The sequence below is a fragment of the Lithobates pipiens genome, unplaced genomic scaffold, assembly GCF_037356315.1.
Source record: "Lithobates pipiens isolate NorthernLeopardFrog02 unplaced genomic scaffold, aLitPip1_a1.2 Scaffold_8, whole genome shotgun sequence".
Taxonomy (NCBI): domain Eukaryota; kingdom Metazoa; phylum Chordata; class Amphibia; order Anura; family Ranidae; genus Lithobates; species Lithobates pipiens.
The window spans coordinates 118,464,131-118,487,210 of record NW_027507903.1 but is presented as its reverse complement, the minus strand read 5'-3'; the positions used below and the strand labels follow the sequence as shown (position 1 = coordinate 118,487,210).

The 23,080-nt window shown below is 46.5% G+C and overlaps 1 protein-coding gene across 2 annotated transcripts in view; it reads right to left on the bottom strand.

The window, feature by feature from the left end:
- Window positions 1–16,340, bottom strand: part of TLN2 (talin 2) — a 430,025-nt gene extending 413,685 nt beyond the window's left edge. For both annotated transcript variants that reach the window (XM_077472779.1, XM_077472780.1), the window contains exon 1: window positions 16,231–16,340. The gene's annotated coding sequence lies outside the window, so the exon portion shown is untranslated. The remainder of the gene's footprint in view (window positions 1–16,230) is intronic.
- Between the last annotated feature and the right edge of the window lie 6,740 nt (window positions 16,341–23,080).

Sequence of the window (23,080 nt, the reverse complement as noted above, 5' to 3'; positions counted from 1 at the left end):
CACGATCGTGACAGCACTCTGAATGGACGGCACACTCAGCATGTCATCCATTCATAGCGCAGGAGCCAGTGACATCAACCTGGCTGCAGAAATAGTGAATATCTCCTAAATAAGTGTGTAGGAGATATTCCTTGTACCTACAGGTAAGCTTTATTTTAAGCATACTTGTAGGTACGTGCCACCATGTGGTGTTTACTGCTGCTTTAAGCAGGCCACAGATTATGCATATTCAATTTTCTTTTCTTCTACCATGGCTGGAAGGAAAGAAAACTGCTTGAATGACTGTGTTGCTGGGGAAATCCCTCTTGCTGCGTCATTGTCTTCTTCTGGTAGAACACAATCACATATGAAAAAAATGCGATTGATGGATTGACTTCCATACAACCAGCCTGCCCACAGATGAATCGAATCTCAATCGGTCCCTGCTGAACAAGCTGAGATGCGATCTATGGTCGGCTTGAGAAGCTAATTTTATCCTATTCAAAAGTGACACCACTACATTCCATAGGAGATATCTTTATAAAAAGCCTTCTAAGTGTCACCTTCTGTATTGGATGTTTATTTCTACAAGCCTGTTTACCATAACTACACGCGTTCTCTTGGCCATATGAGAAGGTGAGCACCATTGACTCTGGATGGTAATAAAAAGCTGGGTTACATTGATCATACACACCTTAATGACTTGGAGAGGATCTACAAAGTGGAGTGGGACAAAATCCCTCCTGAGATGTGTGCAAACCTGGTGGCCGAATACAAGAAACGTCTGAAATTGCCAGAAAGAGTTTTGCCACCAAGTACGAAGTCATGTTTTGCAAAGGGGTCAAATACTTATTCCACTTATTAAAATGTGAATCTAATCTATTTAACCTTTTTTGTGATGTTTTTCTGGATATTTTTGTTGTTGGTCTATCACTGTTAAAATAGACCTACCATTAAAATTATAGACTGATCATTTCTTTGTCAGTGGGCAAATGTAAAAAATCAGCAGGGGATCAAAGACTTTTTTCCTTCACTGCAAAGCTGGCCACAGACAGATGTAACAGACATCTCCCTCAACACTACACAGAGGATAGATGAATCTCCCAATTCAAGGTCTGCATTTTGACAGCCAGGCCTGCCAGCTGTTAAAATACCCCAACATCTGATTGGATACAACTGCTGTTTGTCCAACATATTTTCACCTGGCTCCTTCAATTTTTCAATTGAGGGGTGTAGGGTGGGAGACAAGCAATAGCGTTACACACTGAGCACATTTTGACCACTTTTCAATGCCAATTTAGCTCATTAATGAGACAATGCAGCGGCTGCCTTGGAAGTTTACCATTGTGAAATTCAGATCTAAAACTGAATTGCTGTGCTTCCCCTGTATTTTCAGGTTTTTATTTTATGGACATGCCATATCAAACCACTAAAGGTAGTGGCATATTATTAATATGATCCAACTTCAAAATCAAAGCTTAGCTAAGGCACAGTAAAAAGATTTCACTAAGATTAGGTTCACTGATGCAATGCAGGAACCAGCGTGAACACAGCGCTGGTCCCCGCATCGCATCTCTCCCGCAGGCAGTTGACACTGCCTTCTGCGGACCGCTGCAGTTGTCGCTATATTGTTAACCACTTGCCGACCGCCGCACGCCGATGTACGTCGGCAGAATGGCACGGGCAGGCATAAGCACATACATGTACGTGATTTGCCTCCCGCGGGTCGGGGGCCCGATCGGGCCCCCGCCCGGTGCCTGCGGCGGTCGGTTTTCGTTCGGGAGCGATCCCGGACGAGGGGACGGCCATTCATTCATGGCCACCCCCTCGCGATCGCTCCCGACGAATGGAAATCCCCGGTGACATCACTTCCTCTCCTGTAATGTAAACACAGGAGAGGAAGTGATGTATTCTCTCCTCCGTGTCGGTATTTTTCGTTCCGACACGGAGGAGAGCGGATCAGTGAGTTGCACCAACACATCCCACACACAGTAGAACATGCCAGGCACACTCACACCCCCCCTTTACCCCCCGATCACCCCCCCAATTACCCCTGCCCCCCAGTCACAGTGACACCAATGTCATTTTTTTTTTTTTTTTTTTTTTTTTGCATTGGTGTCATTTGTGACTGTAATAACTGTTAGGGCAGTTAGGGTTAGCCCCCTTTAGTTCTAATGTACCCCCCTAACCCCCCCAATAAAGGTTTAACCCCGTGATCACCCCCCGTCGCCAGTGTCACTAAGGCTGGGTTCACATTGCAGCGGTTTATGAGAACGAATGTGATTCGCACCGCACTGCAGTGCAAATCACATCCGATCTCTGTGCGATTCGAGTTCAGCCATTCGCCGCACCCGCCGCACCCGCCACACCCGCCGCACCCGCCGCAAATTCGCACGGGACCCTTTTTTTGGCCCGCAGCAGAATCGGATCGCATGGGTGTTCACACCATGCGATCCGAGTTTGCAGATCGCACTGCGATATGCGAACTGATCTGGGGGTGTCAGTAACATTTCACTGACACTCCCAGCAGTTCGCATAGGGCAGTGTGAACTGCCGCCGGGAGGCATGCGATGCGGGAACCCGCCGCGGATTCGCGGCGTTTCCGCATCGCTCCAGTGTGAACCCAGCCTAATAAGCGATCATTTTTCTGATCGCCGTATTAGTGTCACAGGTGACGCTAGTTAGGCAGGTAGGTATTTAGGTTCGCCGCAGCTTTTTATAGCGCTAGGGACCCCCATATACTACCGCATAAAGCCCCCTGATTGCCCCCTAGTTAACCCTTTCACCAGTGATCACCATATAACTGTTACAGGTGACGCTGGTTGGTTAGTTATTTTTTTATAGTTTCAGGGCACCCGCCATTTATTACCTAATAAAGGTTTAACCCCCTGATCACCCGGCAGGTGTCATTTGTGACTAATAACTGTTAGGGCAGTTAGGGTTAGCCCCCTTTAGTTCTAAGGTACCCCCCTAACCCCCCCAATAAAGGTTTAACCCCGTGATCACCCCCCGTCGCCAGTGTCACTAAGGCTGGGTTCACATTGCAGCGGTTTATGAGAACGGATGTGATTCGCACCGCACTGCAGTGCAAATCACATCCGATCTCTGTGCGATTCGAGTTCAGCTATACAGATAGTATGGCTGAATTCGTGTCGCACCCGCCGCACCCGCCGCAAACTCGCACGGGACCCTTTTTTTGGTCCGCAGCAGAATCGGATCGCATGGGTGTTCACACCATGCGATCCAAGTTTGCAGATCGCACTGCGATATGCGAACTGATCTGGGGGTGTCATTAACATTTCACTGACACTCCCAGCAGTTCGCATAGGGCAGTGTGAACTGCCGCCGGGAGGCATGCGATGCGGGAACCTGCCGCGCATTCGTGGCGTTCCCGCATCGCTCCAGTGTGAACCCAGCCTAATAAGCGATCGTTTTTCTGATCGCTGTATTAGTGTCACAGGTGACGCTAGTTAGGCAGGTAGGTATTTAGGTTCGCCGCAGCTTTTTATAGCGCCAGGGACCCCCATATACTACCGCATAAAGCCCCCTGATTGCCCCCTAGTTAACCCTTTCACCAGTGATCACCATATAACTGTTACAGGTGACGCTGGTTGGTTAGTTATTTTTTTATAGTTTCAGGGCACCCGCCATTTATTACCTAGTCTCACTAGTGTACCCCTAAATTTAGGGGTGTCTACTTTCTAAAATGGGGTCATTTGGGGGGGGGGGTTTGTGCCATCTTGGCATTTTATGGCCTTCAAAACTGTAACGCCCTTAGAAAGCCTGAAGGCGGTGCTTGGTTTTTGGGGCCCCGTACGCGGCTAGGCTCCCAAAAAGTCCCACATATGTGGTATCCCCGTACTCAGGAGAAGCAGCAGAATTTATTTTGGGGTGTCATTTCACATATGCCCATGGCATGTGTGAGCAATATATCATTTAGTGACAACTTTGTGAAAAAAAAAAAAAGTTTGTAATTTTCCCGCAACTTGTGGCAAAATATAAAATATTCCATGGACTCAACATGCCTCTCAGCAAATAGCTTGGGGTGTCTACTTTCTAAAATGGGGTCATTTGTGGGGGTTTTGTGCCATCTTGGCATTTTATGGCCTTCAAAACTGTAATAGGTAGTGAGAAGTGAACTCAAAAAATTACGCCCTTAGAAAGCCTGAAGGCGGTGCTTGGTTTTCGGGGCCCCGTACGCGGCTAGGCTCCCAAAAAGTCCCACATATGTGGTATCCCCGTACTCAGGAGAAGCAGCAGAATTTATTTTGGGGTGTCATTTCACATATGCCCATGGCATGCATGAGCAATATATCATTTAGTGACAACTTTGTGAAAAAAAAAAAAAAAAAAAAAAAGTTTGTAATTTTCCCGCAACTTGTGGCAAAATATAAAATATTCCATGGACTCAACATGCCTCTCAGCAAATAGCTTGGGGTGTCTACTTTCTAAAATGGGGTCATTTGTGGGGGTTTTGTGCCATCTTGGCATTTTATGGCCTTCAAAACTGTAATAGGTAGTGAGGCGTGAAATCAAAAATTTACGCCCTTAGAAAGCCTGAAGGCGGTGCTTGGTTTTCGGGGCCCTGTACGCGGCTAGGCTCCCAAAAAGTCCCACATATGTGGTATCCCCGTACTCAGGAGAAGCAGCAGAATTTATTTTGGGGTGTCATTTCACATACGCCCATAGCATGTGTGAGCAATATATCATTTAGTGACAACTTTGTGTAAAAAAAAAAAAAAAATTTTTTTTTTGTCATTATTCAATCGCTTGAGGCAAAAAAATAAAATATTCAATGGGCTCAACATGCCTCTTATCAATTTCCTTAGGGGGTCTACTTTCCAAAATGGGGTCATTTGGGGGGGTTTTGTACTGCCCTGCCAATTTAGCACCTCAAGAAATGAGATAGGCAGTCGTAAACTAAAAGCTGCGTAAATTCCAGAAAACGTACCTTAGTTTGTAGATGTGACAACTTTTGCGCAAACCAATAAATATACAATTATTGACTTTTTTTTTACCAAAGACATGTGGCTGAATACATTTTGGCCTAAATGTATGACTAAAATTGAGTTTATTGGATTTTTCTAATAACAAAAAGTAGAAAATATCATTTTTTTTCAAAATTTGCGGTCTTTTTACGTTTATATCGCAAAAAATAAAAATCGCAGAGGCAATCAAATACCATCAAAAGAAAGCTCTATTTGTGGGAAGAAAAGGACGCAAATTTTGTTTGGGTACAACATTGCATGACCGCGCAATTACCAGTTAAAGCAGCGCAGTGCCAAAGTGTAAAAAGACCTCTGGTCATTTACCAGCAAAATGGTCCGGTCTGAAAGTGGTTAAAGACACCCCAGATCACATGCGATCCAATTTCAGAGCAGGGGGGTGGGGGGTGGGGGTGGAACCCTGCAAATTGAATGCGAGTTGAGCCATACTGAACTGTATGGCTGAACCTACAGTGCGGATGCGAATCACATGCAATGTCTAAGATCGCGCTAGTGTGAACCTGGAGCAGACAGTATCTGGATCAGCTGTGCATGGCAACCAATCAGCTTTTAGCTTGTTTAGTTAAAAGTAGAACTATGGGCAAAACTTTTTTTTTCCATTTTGAATAGAGCAAGGGAAGGTTATAACCCTTGTAAGGTTTATTTTTGCCATTGTTGTCCTATTGGGGAGATTTCCCTTCACTTACTGTCCCCATAGTCAAGTGAGAGAGAGGAAATCCCTGCAAATTAAGGGAATCTTTTGGGGACCCCCAGGTCACCAAACTAGTGACCCATTTGGAAGATTTCCCCTCTATTACTTTTCAGGAGACAACCCAAAATTCTTTTACTTTCAATGAAAATGGTGAACAGGAATAAAAATAAAACAAATAGAGAGGGTGAATCGGGGACACAGACAATGAAAAGGGATAGGGGTTCTAATCCATCTGCCCTCTATCCAAAACTAAAAAAAAAAAAAAAAAAAAAAAAAAAAAAAGAAGAAAATGAAGCCTTTTGAAAAAAAATAAAAGCTAGACGCAGACCGGTTGCCATGCACAACTGCTCCAGTTTGTCTACTACAGCCTTGGTAAATTTCCCTCCATGTTTAAGTGTCTTTTAGGACTGTTCCTTTATTTAAACAAAAAAAAAAAACCCAAACATGTCACACTTCCCTCCATTGTGCAGCTCATTTTGCAGAGTGGCCCTGAACCTCATCTTCTGGGGTCCCTCTGGGGCTCCTTTTCGCATTGGAGAAGCGCTCTCCTGAGTCCATCATTCAGTGCGCATAGCTGCCGAATGTCTGACTCGCGCGCCCCCCCCCCCCGAGCCTGCAACATTGGATCTGATTGACAGCAACGGAAGCCAATGGCTGCACTGCTATCAATCTATCCAATCAGGACACAACACACCAACCGGAGCCGGTGTGCTTGATCCCTTTGCGCAAATTTCGGGGCCAAGATAAGTATAAGGAGGGCTCTGCTGCATTAAAAAAAAAAAAAGCAGAGGGTTAACTACCCCTTTAAGTTGGCAGTATGTACGTGTTGTTATGTACGGCACCTAAGAACAAGGGATGATGACTATGCAAGTGTCAGCAATATAAACACCGACCATCTATGCAGAAAAAAATTAGAAAGACAACTCAACTTGAGTCTACCATAACTGACTGAAAATAAGATTGTTTTAGATATGAGGTACTAAATGTATTAAATCATGCAGCACTTTCAACAGTAGTATGCAGATAGATACCTTTCAGGATCCTTTTCACATAGGACGATGACATGTACCCTGCGCAGGGCTGTCTTTTCTCTTCATAGGGATGCACAGGTGTTGCGGGCATACCATTATTCTCTACTAGGGTACATGGCTGCATCATAACAGTCACTGTGTCCCAATAAGACATATGAGTGCCAACATCCCCAAATGCACATGCACGGGCGAGTTCAGGGACCCACAGGCAGGTCATATGGGGACAGAGTGGCTGTGTCTGTGCAGCCATGTGCCCCAGTGGAGAACATTGGAACACCATCACAGGGATGCATGCAGCACCTGTGCATCCCTGTGCAGGCATGCATGTCATCACCCTGTGTGATCGAGGACTTGTATCGGATCTACACTGCTTGCAGCTGAACATTTTTCAGAAATGCATTAAGTTGAAAAAACCTATACATTAATAAGGTGAAAAAAAACTTCCGTCACTGACCAGCCCCCCCGCCCCCCCCCCCCATTTTACTCACTTTCATCTTTATTTACCGGAGACACTCTCTTCCCCTCTGCCCATTGTCTCGGCTCTTGATTGGATAGATTTATAGCAGAGCAGCCATTGGCTCCCGCTGCTGTCAATCAAATCCAATGACGCAGGTCCGGCATTCAGTGTCTATGGACGCAAATGCTGGAATCGGGAGCGCGCCCGCAAGATAACCCTCCAGGGCAGCGCTTCCCTTAGGGGGTAGTACGATGCGGAGAGGAGCTACCAACACCGCCAGGGAACCCCAGAAGTCAAGGATCAGGACCACTCTGTGCAAAATAAACTGCACAGTGGAGGAAAGTGTACGAAGTTTGTTACTTATAAAAAATAAATAAAATAAAAAAGTCGCTTTACAATCACTTTAAGGTTTTTCACCTCAATGCATTCCATCTTCCTCCCCTTACTATTCTTACCCGAGCCTGATCTGATCCAGCAATATGCACGAGAGCAGAGGCTCTCACCACTGTCTTCCTCCTCACTGGGCAGATTGATAGCAGCGAGAGGGGGGCTGAGCTGCCTGCTCTGTATCAATAGACACAGACAGGGCGGCTCAGGAGTCAGCATGCATGGGTGTCCTAATGGAAAGTGGCTTACCGTGGGGGCACTCGCCGAAGAGGAGGAGCCTGGAGTGCCAATGGTGGATCACAGAAGAGGATCAGGGCTGCTCTGTGCAAAAGCATTGCACAGAGCAGCTAAATATGATGTTTGTTATTTTAATAAAATAAAAAAAAACCTGGGAGGTTTAATAACACTTTAAGATAGAAACATAGAAGTGGAGTGGACCATATAAAACACATGACATACTGAGGGGAAAAAAAATAAAAGTGTTCATGTGCTGAGCTAAGAACTATATACTGCATCTAAAAGCACTTCAAGGCAGAAAACAGAAGCATACGATCAAAGAGTCCATAAAACGAAGACGTAATCTGGTGTCCATGGTGTCTACAATATGCACACAAGGCCAGAATCATAAGGTTATCTAAACAAGCCGAGTGCTGTGCTAAGACCAGGACTGTCCTGGCCAGAGCCAAGCTCTGCACATCTGGAATCCACAGGGGACCCCTGACTGCTGGAATCATGAAGATGGGATCTGGTGGTGCTGTGTGTGGGGGAGGGGCTCATAAGATGATAAATCAGGGTACTAGGTATGCATGAAGGGGTAGCCTGGAGAGTTCAGAACAAACAATACATTGTGCTGGTGAAGCTGGGTGATTGTGTTCAATTCATATGTAAGCCGCCCACCCTCTACTTGGAAAGTTCAATAACACCTTTTGAAGCCAGAATAGGAACCTGCCCTTACCTTAAAGCAGTATTAAACCCAAAATGTAATATACTGTATATCACAGCAGACCGATCATTAGATGTGGAGGCTGCATTCGTTTTTTTTTTTTGTCTCTCCCCTCTGTTTTCATCTAGTGATCTGACCAGTAACATGCCTACTGTATTGTACAGACACCACTCTGGATGAATGAGAACAGGAGGCACCCTCTGGACAGCAGCATTGTCAGTCTGGGGGAGGGGAGCGTTAGATGTTCCAGCAGATTTCGATACAAAACAAATAGAAGCCAAACTCCAGATAATACTTTATAAGCAGTTATAGCAAACAATGTATTTCTTTTGAAGGGTTTTACATTAAAAAAACTGAGTATTGTGAGCACCCCTGGAGGTGTTAAAAGGTTTGTTTCATCTCTGTAACTGATACATTCTGCTGGAGAACTTGAGCTTTTGAAAAACAAACAGACTTACTATCTGGATCACCAGATGGAAAGAGAACAAAGCCAGCCTAATGGATGAGAAAAATCAATGCAGCCATCAAATCTAAGAATTGATAAAACGGCAATATAATAAATGTTTGTTTTTGGGATTAAAATAATATAAACAATTTCTAAGACTAACCATATATTCCAGAGGGCTGATAACTGAAAGGATTCCCCTATCCACAGGAGAGAAGTGGAGGGAGGAATCCTCCTCGCTGGGACATCGTATTCAGACAGCCAGATTCCTCCTCTGTCAAAATACACTGACAAACAGAAGTCGAACGTCAGAAGGATGGATTAAAATTTGGTCGGACCTTGATGAACTGGACTCATTTTGATCATCTATGGGCAGCTTTAGGTTTCCGATATGCAAGATTATAAAAAGGTATAATCAATGTTCACACTACTACTTGGAATTGCACGATTTCAAAGCCGCATATCAATGCAACTTCAAGTGTGACTTGGCTGACATCTGTGCTATTTCATGCACAAGTGTCTATGCAAGTCGCAGCTTAAAAAAAAAAAAAAAAAAAACACACACATTAAAAATAGTGCAGGTAACACTTTTTCAAATCAGCATGGCAACAAAGTCGGCATGCACAGATTTGAACGGTCCCATTGCTGAGAATAGGGTGCAACTTGTTATACAATTTAGACCTGCCAAATCACACTGATGTGAACAGGGGCTTAAACTGAAACATTGCAAACCTGTCCTCTTGGGAAGCACTCATAAAAGTACTAGAATACTGATACAAAAATCTATGTCCTATTGTTCAGGCTTTTACTTTCTATATATTGCCATTCCTTATGCATCTACTGTATAACTTATGTGCACATACTGTATATAAATAGGAACTTAAAAGGAGAAGTAGAGCCAAAGCTCATTTGACTGTACTTCACCTGTGGATCACAAGAGTGCAGTTCATTCTGCACTCCTGTGAGCCGTTTTCAGCAGAAAGCAGGCTGAAGTCCGCTGATGTCACAGAACGGGTCTAGGCTCGGGAAGGATTGCGACAAGGAAGTCGGGATCCACCCATATCCCTGAACTGACACCCAGCTCAGCCTCTCAGAGCCTGAGCCGGATGCTCCCACCCCCGACACAGCCTAGCGCTCCAGAGAGAGCAGAGAAGACAGCGGTGACTGACAGTCAGGGAGCAATTGGCGGTGTTCGACCTCTCGGTTCTCAGTTTTAGTGGTGCTGGGGCAAACGTGCAGACTTGGACTGATGCTGCATCCACCAAGGAGAAAAATTAGAATTATATATATGCCAGAATCATGCAGCACTAAAAATAAATATATACACACACACATTATACACACACAAACACACACAACACTTTATTCCTCCCTCAACTCCTATCCTTCGTTGTCTCCAGTGTACTCCATGTAGTTCCAGTGGAGACAGACTGTAAGTGGCCGTGTGGATGCTCACTGCTCAGACATGGTGCACCATTTTCATGATTAGGAAACCTGTACTAAGTAATGCCATACAACTGCTATGCTAATTCATTCACATAAATGAGACAGACCAAAGTAGTTGCAAAGAGGCAGCAGAAAATAAGCAGCAATGAGAAAAAAAAATAAACCAAAAAAAAAAAAAAAAAAAACTCGGCTTTCTTGAAGAATGAAACATGGCAATAGTTCATGCCTTGGCACACTAAATGTCTTCCAGTTGTGATTTAAATCTACTCTACAATACCCTATGATAAAGAAACAATTTAAGAGTCTCATTATATTTCAATGGGCAATGGTGGGGGCCAGAACTGACTGAACTACCAGTGACAGACTCAGTATAACATCACTGAGACAGGTCTTGATAAAGGAGTGGCACAGACTTCTTGCTGTATTGTTACCATATGTTTGTAATGAAGGTCAATTATCAAAAAAAGAAACACTCAAACATCCACTAAAAGCTGAACTCCAGAGAAGTTAAACATTTTCCCTTGCAGTTGGACTGCCCCGGCACTGCAAGGGTTATGCGCTTTTATATCTAGGGGACTGCCAAAAGTTTTCTCCATGTTTCTTTTCTCCTACCCTTTGGTGGGCCCACATCAGCCCTGCAATGGACATGAAGGTGCCAAGGGCCAGTCCACTGCTAGAGCAGTAGAAAAGTGGATACATTGCTTTTATGGCCACTTAGACCTAAAAGAGCATAACCCATGCAGTGTGGGGGCAACCATGAATTCAGGCCATTTGTTTCCATCATAACCAATCCAATATCCCCTTTCCACCAATTTGCCAAACATGCCCATGTCTCACCAATGTCGTCATGAGCAGCCCACCCCTTGGGAACATGCAGTTGTAGCGTGGGACATGCCTTGACTGCAGTTAGTTTATACTTGCATCAAGGATGGCCTCAGCTCTGAAAAGCGATCTACACTTGAATCACTTATCAGAGTGCAGTTGACAGGCAAGGATGACGCAATATGTCACCTTCTAGTCACCCGATTTAACCCTTTTAACCTTCCTAACAGAATTCCCAAGTGTGGCTCGGGGTGAATTTTCACTACCAAAAGTGGTAACCCCGAGCCACACTCGGGATTGCATCGCAGGATCCAGGCAAAGATACTTACCTTGTCCTCTGCCCAATGTAGTGTGCCGGGCTCCATTCCCTGCGAGCATCGCAACACATGGGGGGCAGAGCCCGGTGGTAAATTCAAAAAGTGCAAAAACCATAACATACAGTACATTGTAATCTGTAAGATTACTGTATCAAATAATTTCACATCCCTTTTGTCCCTAATGCTTAGTCCAGTGCCCTGGAGAGAGAGGGGGGAGGGGAGAGGGGAGATTTTATTAAACTTGAGATTGTCCATAGCATCCAAAAAGCATCCCTTTGCGACAAAAGCGGTTTTAGACCAGCTAGAAAAAAGCGATAGCAAAAAAGAATCACTGGCAGAATTGAGCGATAGCTGAAAGTCATGACAGCAAGTGTTATTGATTTGATGACATTATTGAATAATTATTATTATTTTTTATAATTAAAGTTAAAGTGTTTGTTAACCCAAAAAAGTAAAAATTCATATTCTGGTCCCTTAACCACTTTAAGACTGGGCCTCTTTTTTTAGATGTGGTGTTTACAAGTTAAAAACAGTTAGTTTTTTTGCTATAAAATTACTTAAAACCCCCAAACATTATACATTTCTTTTTTCTAACACCCTAGATAATAAAATGGCGGTTGTTGCAATACTTTCTATCATACCGTATTTGCGCAGTGGTCTTACAAGCGCAGTTAAAAAAAAAAAATACACTTTTTTGAATTAAAAATAAGAAAACAGTAAAGTTGGCCGAATTTTTTTTTATACTGTGAAAGATAATGTTACCCTGAGTAAATTGATACCCAACATGTCACGCTCCAAAATTGCGCCCGCTCGTGGAATGGCGACAAACTTTTACCCTAATAAATCTCCATAGGCAACATTTAAAAAAATTCTACAGGTTGCATGTTTTGCCTTACAGAGGAGATCTAGGGCTAGAATTATTGCTCTACTGATCGTGGCGATACCTCACATGTGTGGTTTGAACACAGTTTTCATATGCGGGCGCTACTCAGGTATGCGTTTGCTGCTGCACGTGAGCTTGGAGAAATGGGGCGCATTTAAAAAGGTTTTTTTTCTTATTTATTTTACCTTTTATTTTGACACTGTTTAAAAAATAAAATAAAATAAATGTGTCACTTTTATCACTATTGCAAGGAATGTAAATATCCCTTGTAATAGGAAAAAAAAAAAAAAAAAAAAAGCATAACAGGACATCTTAAATATGAGATCTGGGGTCAAAAGCCCTCAGATCTCATATTTACACTAGAATGCAATAAAAAAAAAAATGTAAAATAATAAAAAAAAAAAAAAAAGGGTCCTTTAAGAGCTTAAGGCAGAAGTGAAGTTTTGATGTCGCTTCCACCCTGCAGTGTCATGGAGACGGGTGGGGGGCCATCTTCTCCTCACTCGTCTCCATGCCCAGCCACAGGAAGGATCTGATTGCCTCTGCCACTGCCGATGGCTCGGGTAACTGGCGGAGGGAACTGGATAGCAGCGGGAGGGGCCCTCACCCCGCCACCGATAAAAGTGATCTCGCAGCGAATCCGCCACAAAGACCACTTGTATCTTGTACCGGACTACCAGCCGAACACAGGGATACCAGGGTTATGGCAGCTACCTGCGGCGGAGCGGCGAGACCCACCGAGAAGATGGATGCGCCGGACTACAGGGGACAGCGGTGACTTCGCTGGCTCCTGTGTCAGGTAAGTGACACATAATGGACTACTGCATAGTAGTCCATTATGCTTTACCTTTGCAGGGAATGAAAGAGGAAGTAAACCCATCAGGGTTTACTTCCTCTTTAACAAAGCGTGTCTGAAGCCATGTTTTGAAGGAAGTATAAACTAGCCCTTAGTGGTGCTTCAAAGCCTCCATAGAAGTCAATAGCAAAGCTCACTTGAAGCACCTAAAGCTTTTAAGAGGCTTTAATTCAGCTTTAGTTTCTTTGTTTTGGAGAAATTGCAGGTATGAGCTATCCACACACACACAGCACCTACCAAGCTTCAAAGGAGCATCACTAAAACTTCACTAAAGCATCAAAAACATCATAAAAGCATGCTGAAGTGGTAGGTGCTTTAATGCGAAGCAAGTGTAAACGAGCCCCAAGACTTCTTTGAGATGGGGCGAACTCTGTCAAGCGAATCCACCTGCTGGGGGGGGATCTCTTTTTCAGACGCTTTGGCACTAAAAATAGCGTCTGATAAACTGCAGTCCGAGTGTGAAAGCCAGAGTACTTTCACATTGGGGCACTGCGCTGGCAGGAAGTCCTACAAGCAGCATCTTTGGGTGCCTCGGCAGCAGTGCTTTGCGGGCGCTTTTATCCTTTTATTCGGGCAAGCTAGCGGCTGAAAAGTACTACGTAAAGCGCAGCTAAAACTAGCGTATTTTACCGATAATGCGGCCGCACTGTCAGTGTGAAAGGGCTCTTGAGGAAGTCGTATGCAAGTCGTCCCGAAGTTGCACTGGGATGTCAGATTCAAAGTTGCGTAGGGCAGCAACTAACAATTCGTTTCATAATCGTTTATTTGGCCAATTATTGTTTTGATTTAATCGGATAAAAACCTCGCAAAAAGATTGGTGTATATTTAGTCAATATGTAAAGTTTAAAAAAAAAAAGTTTTTTTTCTTGAAAATTACTATGCAGTAGTGCTATATGGTTAGGGGGCAAGATATTGAATTCCAGAAGAGATGTGTGTATTAGAGGTGGAATCTGGTACCTATCATCAGACTCGGAGTTAAAAAAAGAAATATGTTTTTCTTTGAATACATTTTTCTTTAAAACACCTATAACACTGTTCTGCAGATTTTCAGACAGAATTGTACTATCATATTATGCATGACAGACTGCCTTGTCATAGGCAGGTAGCTGGATACAAGCTATGTGTTCCTGCTGTCACTTATGCTGGCCATACATGAATGCATTTTTCCTTCCAACATTTTCATTTCGAGAACGAAGCAGAACAGAAAACTTTTCTCAATTGAATGAATTTGACAGTATATGTGGTTTTCGTTCAGAAATTAGATTAATTTTTAAAACTGCAATGTTAAAAACAAGTGGAATTTTCTAACGACTTTCATGGTTTTGCACAGAGCGGCCCCAAAGCTCCTCTTCTGGGGTCTCCAGCTGGAGCTTCTGGCTCCTCCTGCCTTCAGAATACCCCTATAGCAAACTAAAAATACTGCTGTACTTTTTTTATTCAGTGCAATGCGTCCAAATGCACCCAAACGTAAATGCAAACAAAAGTATTTTTTTTTAAAAAAAGCAACGTATGTAAAATGCACACCAATGCATTAGAACACCATAGAAATAATGCAATGCGCAGGCCTGTGGAGTGGATGAGCCCTCAGTGGTGTGGTGGAGATCACACCTCAATGGGTTACAGATGGGCACTCTAGTGTTCTATCCAATCGGAGGAGATCTTTATTGTAGCCATGTGACTGTCATTTCCAAATCCTACCCAATATACCTGTCACTATTTCTATAACCTCTTCCATGTTGCCGACACACCCCGTCTCTGGCTTCCTACACCTCTGTGCCCAGCAATGGAGCCCTGCCTGAGTGTGGAGGAGCAGAGATTGGGGGATTGGTACATAGCAGGCAGCTGGGTGTGTAAATTGAGAGACTCCTGGTAATCATAGCACAGCACCCACCTATCTATACACAGCACCCACCTACCTACATATACACAGCACAGCGCCCACCTACCTACATATACACAGCACAGCACCCACCTATCTATACACAGCACAGCACCCACCTACCTACATATACACAGCACAGCGCCCACCTACCTACATATACACAGCACCCACCTACCAATACACAGAACCTACCTATACACAGCACCCACCTACCTACCTACATATACACAGCACCCACTTACCAATACACAGCACAGCACCCACCTACCTACATATACACAGCACCCACCTACCAATACACAGAACCTACCTACATATACACAGCACCCACTTACCAATACACAGCACAGCACCCACCTACCTACATATACACAGCACCCACTTACCAATACACAGCACAGCACCCACCTACCTACATATACACAGCACCCACCTACCAATACACAGCACAGCACCCACATAAGCACAGCACCCACCTACCAATACACAGCACCCACCTACATATACACAGCACAGCACCCACCTACCTACCTACCTACCAATACACAGCACAGCACCCACCTACCTACCTACATAAGCACAGCACCCACCTACCTACCTACCAATACACAGCACAGCACCCACCTACCTACCTACATAAAGCACAGCACCCACCTACCAATACACAGCACAGCACCCACCAATACACAGCACCCACCTACCAATACACAGCACCCACCTACCTAAACACAGCACAGAACCTACACACATATACACAGCACCCACACCTACCTACACACAGCACCTACCTACTAATACACAGCACCTACACACTGTACCCACCTACCAGCACCCACCCACCTACCTACCTACACATCCATGGGTAGAGATATAGACAATATACATCCATTGAGCGTGCACTCCCCATACCCCATGCCATAACCATGCATGCTCGGCTCCCTCCTCCTCCACACATGGGACCAGCTCTGTCTATACATCCCTATCGCCTTATTCCATGCCTGCCTCACATTCCTCCACACCAAGCACCTTCTATAGTGATCTGCCACTTCCAGCACTGCCCCCTTCAGCAGCATATCCCCACTTACCGGCCGAATCCCCTGCCGGACCCCGGGTCACTCCCTCTCCATCCCCTGCTGCCTCTCCGCCCGAAGCGCTGCCCGACCCCCCCAGAACCACAAGCTGCGCACGCGCGGGAGAGGAGGAGTTGGGGGGAGAGCACGATGGTCATATCACGCAGCTGCATCATTGGCGGGCACTGGGGGGGTCTCACTGGTGTGGCACGGAGCGCCATCTTGTGGCTGGCACTGGGATGTGTACTGAATTCTCACTGAATATGTATCACACACACACAGAGATGGTTCTGTCAGGCTTTGAGGAGGATGAAATATGATGGAAGTGTGGTTTAGCACAATTTTAGCACCCACTGCACAGGGATATTGTGCGTTGCAGGAGTATGTGTTATCACATTGCACAAAAACACCCTTTTGCAGATGCGTGGCGGTGCCCCTAAGAGTTTATTCACACCAGGTGTGGTAGGACTGCGTCGGGCAGCATTTCCAGTTCCACCACTGTGAACAGACCATAACTATTAAAGTAGAACTATAGGCCTTTTGGATAGAGCAAGGGAGGGTTATAACCCCTGTCAGATATTTTTCCCCATCTGTGTCCCATTGTGAAGATTTTCCTTCACTTCCTGCCCCACAGCCAAACAGGAAGTGAGTGGAAATCCTTGAAAATGAAGGGAATTCATTAGGGTTCCCCAGGTCACCAGAACTAGTGTTTCTGTTGGAATATTTCCCCCCCTATCACTTTTCTGAGGAAAACCCAAAATTGGGGATTTCTTTCACTTTCAATGATAATGGTACACAGGACCATTAAAGAGGGTGTCCAGAATTAACAGGTCACTTGCCGAGGGGAACAAACAAGAGACGGAGCTGGCCGGGTGAATAGAAATTGAGCTGCCACCGACCCCTCACCCCGTCTGTGACCTGTTGTGGGAAAGGCTGCGGGGTGGAGGGTTGGCAGCAGCTCAATTTCTATTGGCAGCCACCTGGCCAGCTCCGTCTCTTGTTCCCCTCGGCTAGTGACCTGGTACTTCTGGTCTTCTGTAATGGCCACGGAGACTTCGCTGCTAGGACACCTGATGTAAGGGGGGCTCCACTGGGGGACAACTGATGTAAGGGGGGCTCCACTGGGGGACACCTGATGTAAGGGGGGCTCCACTGGGGGACAACTGATGTAAAGGAGACACCGCTGCTGGGACACCATTCATTGGCTTTGGTAACATACTGTCTCACAATATACATACAGTATACCGAGCTGAGCCAATCACGGCAAGCAATGTATTCTATTAATGGATACAAAGCCTGCTCTGATTGGCAGAGGCTGTAACATCATCAGCCGGCACCTCTGACTCTCAAAGCCAATCTGAGCAGGCTACTGTATGTAGCCTGCTCAGTTTGGCAGAGGTTGTTACTCCGATCCAAGCAGGTTAGTATTCATTAATAGAATATGTAGTGGCCATAACCCGTTGCAGGGCGGCCTTGACTTAATGGGCTTACCAGTTACCTTCTCGTGGCCTGCGGTTCCACGTTTAGGGGTTCCCAGGGTTGATACCCAACGACTTGAACACTGACACAGATGAAGTCCTCTTTAAAAGGTTTTATTTTGCATCAAGAACCTTCAAATAACACAGTCTCTTAGGGAACAGAGGGCACAGGTGAAGAACTCAGGCACCTTGAACTGCAGATCTAGCAAAGTCTCTATTTCCACCCAGAGAGTAGCCACTCGCAGCTGGGTACTTCAAAGCTGAACAGATCTCTAGCCAGAGACCATGGCAGTCAGCACGTTGACTCAAACTCGATCAGTCAACTAAGGGTGAACAGGAACCTTTTTCCGCCGTACCTGGAATGTTTCCCGTCTCCTCAATGGTACTGGAAAAGTGTGAATTCGCCAATGTCCTTCCCAACTCAGTAACCAGGCACTTCTCAGGATGCCACTTGCCGGCCCTCCTCCGAAGAGTCCTGCCCCGGTCACTTCCATGAGCTGTGGTGTCCCTCCAAGCCGAGAACACACCCGGAATCCTCCCTCGGTTACTGCGCCTCGGACCAGCAGGTTCCGAGACTCAGGAACAGACGGATCCCTACCCCAGACCAGACAGGTCTATCAGAGGCCACTAACAGGAACACGTTGCGGGATCGAACACCCCGTGACCGGGACCCCTCACGGGGCTACCCCGGTCCTGGAACCACACGGGTCTCACGAACACCTCTCCCTCAACACGTGACCCACACGGCTTAAGTACCCCCTTCCCATACTCCTCAGTGGGCCCTGGCACTCCCACTGATTGGCTCAGAGAAGGCCGATACCCAAACATCCAACCAGACCTGGTTCTGGACTGTCATGTGCACCTCACCGTCCACATGACCAGGCAGAACTTCTAAACACAGCCTGGCCAGACTGGTGTTAAGGCCCACCTACATAGTCAACCCTCAGAACCTTTATTGTTCTGAGGAAAAAACTAAATTTACATGCGTATGGCATTTTGTCCAAAATGTCATCCGCTACAAATACATCACTCACCGGGATTGGCTCAGTGGTTTATACTGTATGTATACAGTATTACCGCACATTCAGTGAGCATCCAGAGGGCTGACATCCAGCGGGTGGTTGGCCGTTTTTTTGTTTTTTTTTAGTGTAAAAGGTCATCTTATACACTAGAAAATACACTACTCAGACACTTCCGGAATCCAATAGACCAAATGGCACTGACACCAGTCCCTAGTGCAGTTTAAATAGTCCTCCTGGCTGCCATGCATGTGCACCTGTGATTTTGGCTACAAACCAGTCTACGCATAGGAATTTGCCTTTCCTGACACACATATTCACTATGGGGGTTATTTACTAAAGGCAAGCTTGGAAGTGCAGTCGCTGTAGATCTGAGGGGGACATGCAAGGAAAATAAAAAACAGCATTTTTGCTTGTACACGATTGGATGAAAAAATCAGCAGAGCTTCCCCTAATTTCAGATCTTCCCCTTGGATCTACAGCGACTGCACTTCCAAGTGCACTTGCCGTGCAAAATGGATTTGCCTTTAGTAAATCAACCCCTCTGTCCTGTGAGTAGTCACAGCTGTGTCACGCATTACACGGAGCCTGCCTTCTGAATTACAGAGCTGCTGAGAGCAGGAGTTTGAGTAGGAGGAGTCAGTACAGGAATCCACATACCATGGGATATGTAGCCTGCAGAAATTGAAAGTAAACAGCAGAGGAGAAGCTGCAAAGCATGCTGGGAATCCAGGAATCCAGGAAGTTGTGGAAAGAGGCAGCCAGCAGACAGGGCAGCACTTACATCATGAAAGGATATTCTTCAAATAAGCTTATATTGAAATGTCAAAAATAACTATTGTTTGTGTTGCTATTATAAAACGAAAATGTATGCTGTGACCATAGATATCCATTGAAGTTGAAGTGAAAAAAAAATTTCCTGCAATATAGGCTCAGTTACATTACTTACCTTTAGACCCCTTTCGCACTGAGGCATTTTTCAGGCGTTTTAGTGCTAGGAATAGCCTCTAAATACCCAGTGGCGTCGCTAGGCAGGGGTGGGGGGTGTGGTGCATACCGGGCTGCCACCCGCTAGAGGGGTGATACCATCCTGAGGGTATTGAAAGCCCTGGCACTCTTTTGCAGTTTATTTTTTTCTTCAGCCAGGACACACCTCCAACACCGCGGCCGTGCCTGTCACGTGTTCTCCTCCTCCTGCTCTGTCTCTCACTCCTGCCAAAGCCTGTCTCGTTCAGCTCTCCACCTGGGCAGCTGCACACTGTCCTGGGTGGAGGCGGTGTCCTCCGCTGCCCTAGGTGAGGTGCTGTGAAGGGGGGGGGGGGGGGTGGCTTGCTGATGAGGTTGGTTTATGCTGCTGATCACGGCTATATCATTGTTCTGGGGGGGTCTGTACTAATGGAGGGGGGATGGTTTGTTCTGGAAGGGTCTACACTAATGGAGAGGGGTGGTTTGTTCTGGGGGGTCTATACTAATGGAAAGGAGTGTTTTTTTCTGGGGGGTCTATACTAATGGAGAGGGGTGGTTTGTTCTGGGGGGTCTGTACTAATGGAGGGGGGTGGTTTGTTCTGGGGGTCTATACTAATGGAAAGGAGTGTTTTTTTTCTGGGGGGTCTATACTAATGGAGAGGGGTGGTTTGTTCTGGGGGGTCTATAATAATGGAGAGGGGTGGTTTGTTCTGGGGGGAGGAGTCTGTACTAATGGAGGGGGTGGTTTGTTTTGGGGGTCTGTACTAATGCAGGGGGTCGTTTATTCTGGGGGGGTCTATACTAATGGAGAGGGGTAGTTTGTTCTGGGGGGTCTGTACTAATGGAGGGGGTGGTTAGTTCTGGGAGGGTCTGTACTAATGGAGAGGGGTAGTTTGTTCTGGGGGGGTCTGTACGAATGGAGAGGGGTAGTTTGCTCTGGGAGGGTCTGTACTAATGGAGAGGGGTACTTTGTTCTGGGGGGGTCTGTACTAATGGAGAGGGGTAGTTTGTTCTGGGGGGTCTATAATAATGGAGAGGGGTGGTTTGTTCTGGGGGGAGGAGTCTGTACTAATGGAGGGGGTGGTTTGTTTTGGGGGTCTGTACTAATGCAGGGGGTCGTTTATTCTGGGGGGTCTATACTAATGGAGAGGGGTAGTTTGTTCTGGGGGGTCTGTACTAATGGAGGGGGTGGTTAGTTCTGGGAGGGTCTGTACTAATGGAGAGGGGTAGTTTGTTCTGGGGGGGTCTGTACGAATGGAGAGGGGTAGTTTGCTCTGGGAGGGTCTGTACTAATGGAGAGGGGTACTTTGTTCTGGGGGGGGTCTGTACTAATGGAGAGGGGTAGTTTGTTCTGGGAGGGTCTGTACTAATGGAGGGGGGTGGTTTGTTCTGAGGGATCTGTACTTGTGGAGGGGGGTCTATACTGAGGGGGAGAGGTCTATACTGAGGGAGGGGGAGGTCTATACTGAAGGAGGGGGTCTGTACCGAGGGGGGTGGTCTATACTGATGGAGGGGGTTTATACTTTATAGAGGGTCTGCACTGACAGAGGACCCCTTAGGGATGGGGGGACTATACTTAGTGGAGGGGGGTCTGTACTAGGGGGTGACTATAGTTGATGGAGGGGGGGTGACACCATGTTTTATCACACTGGGTGACACCAACCCTAGTGACGCCACTATAAATACCACTTGAAAACCATCTCCCATTCATTTCAGTGTGTCTTTTCACACTGGGTAGGTGCGGGACATTAGGAAAAGTCCTGCAAGCAGCATCTTTGGGGCGATTTGGAAGCGCCAGCTTAAACAGTGCTAAAGCACTGCTAAAACGAGCGGCGCTTTAGCGCCCATGGCTCAATGTGAAAGAGGTCTTAATGTAGTGTATTTCACATCCTGCTGATTGCTCTCTAGTGTACAGCTGTTGACTGCAGTGATGACAAGCCCTGAACTTCCAGCACTGCAGAAGCTACATCTCTCCATGGCCATTGTCATGTTCTGCTCAGTTTATTTCCGCGGCGCCGGGCTTTTGCCACTTCATTGGCTAGCGGGGGATGGCCTGTGCATGCACCAGGAGGTCACTTTTTCCAGCACAGCCACTGTGTGCTGGGAATACATGCACAGCTCATCAGAGGACCTTTATCAGAAAACTGCGAGCAGGCAGGTACGTTTGTCTTATTGTAGAAAAGACATTGCATGTCTCCTCTGCAATAGAGCTGCCCGTTCACAATTTTTTTAATGGTTTCGTTCCATTTTCTCTTTTCTAACATTGCAGGACATTGAAGACATCCCAACTCAGCCACCGCCCTTTCTGTCCTCTCTTCATTCAGAAAAGTCCTTTTTTTTTTTTAACAGAATACAACATATTCTATGAATGCAGGAGAGGCAGATGAATGGCAGGATCCTCTCCTCCATTCATAGAACATGTTGCATTCTGTGAAAACAGGGGAGGGAAGGATAGAAAGAGTCAGGTGGCCTTCTAAACTTCTTTAACCACTTGAGATCCGCGCTATAGTCAATTGACGGCTACAGCGCGGATCTCCTTTTCCGGGACTACGTCTATTGACGTCGTCCCGTGTACGAGCGCCCTGCGCGGCCCCTGAGGGGCACGCACGGCGCGCTCTGTGATCGGCGAGTCCATGAGACTCGCCTGATCACCGATCCGTGCAAGGGGTCGATCCGGACCCCTTATCACGTGATCAGCTGTCAGACAATGACAGCTGATCATGTGATATAACGGAGCCGGTAATCGGCTATTATTCCTCGCACTGTCAGCGCGAGGAGAAAAAAAAAAAGCTGATCACCGGCGGCCGTGATCGGGACATCAGTCCCGATCATGGCCAGCCCTGCTAGCGACCACCTGCCCCCTGACAGTGCCCACCTGCCCCCTGCAGTGCCCCACTTAATAAAAGTAAGTGCCCCCCGTCAGTGCCACCCAGCAGTGCCCATAGTGCCACCCAGCAGTGCCCACAGTGCCACCCAGCAGTGCCCACAGTGCCACCCAGCAGTGCCACCCACAGTGCCACCCAGCAGTGCCCACAATCTGCCTCAAAGGTGCTGCACCCCAGTGCCGCCCATCAGTGCTGCCCATCAGTGCCCAGCAGTGCCGCCCATCAGTGCCCAGCAGTGCCACCTATCAGAGCCACCTATCAGTGCCACCTATCAGTGCCCATCAGTCCTATCTATCAGTGGTGCCCATCCGTACCCATCCGTGCCACCCATCCGTGCCATCTTATCTGTGCCCATCTTTGCCCATCAGTGCCGCCTTATCTGTGCCCATCGGTGCCGCCTTATCTGTGCCTATTAGTGCCGCCTTAACTATGCCTATCAGTGCCCACCAGTGCAGCCTATCAGTGCCCACCAGTGCAGCCTATCAGTGCCCACCAATGCAGCCCATCAGTGCCCACC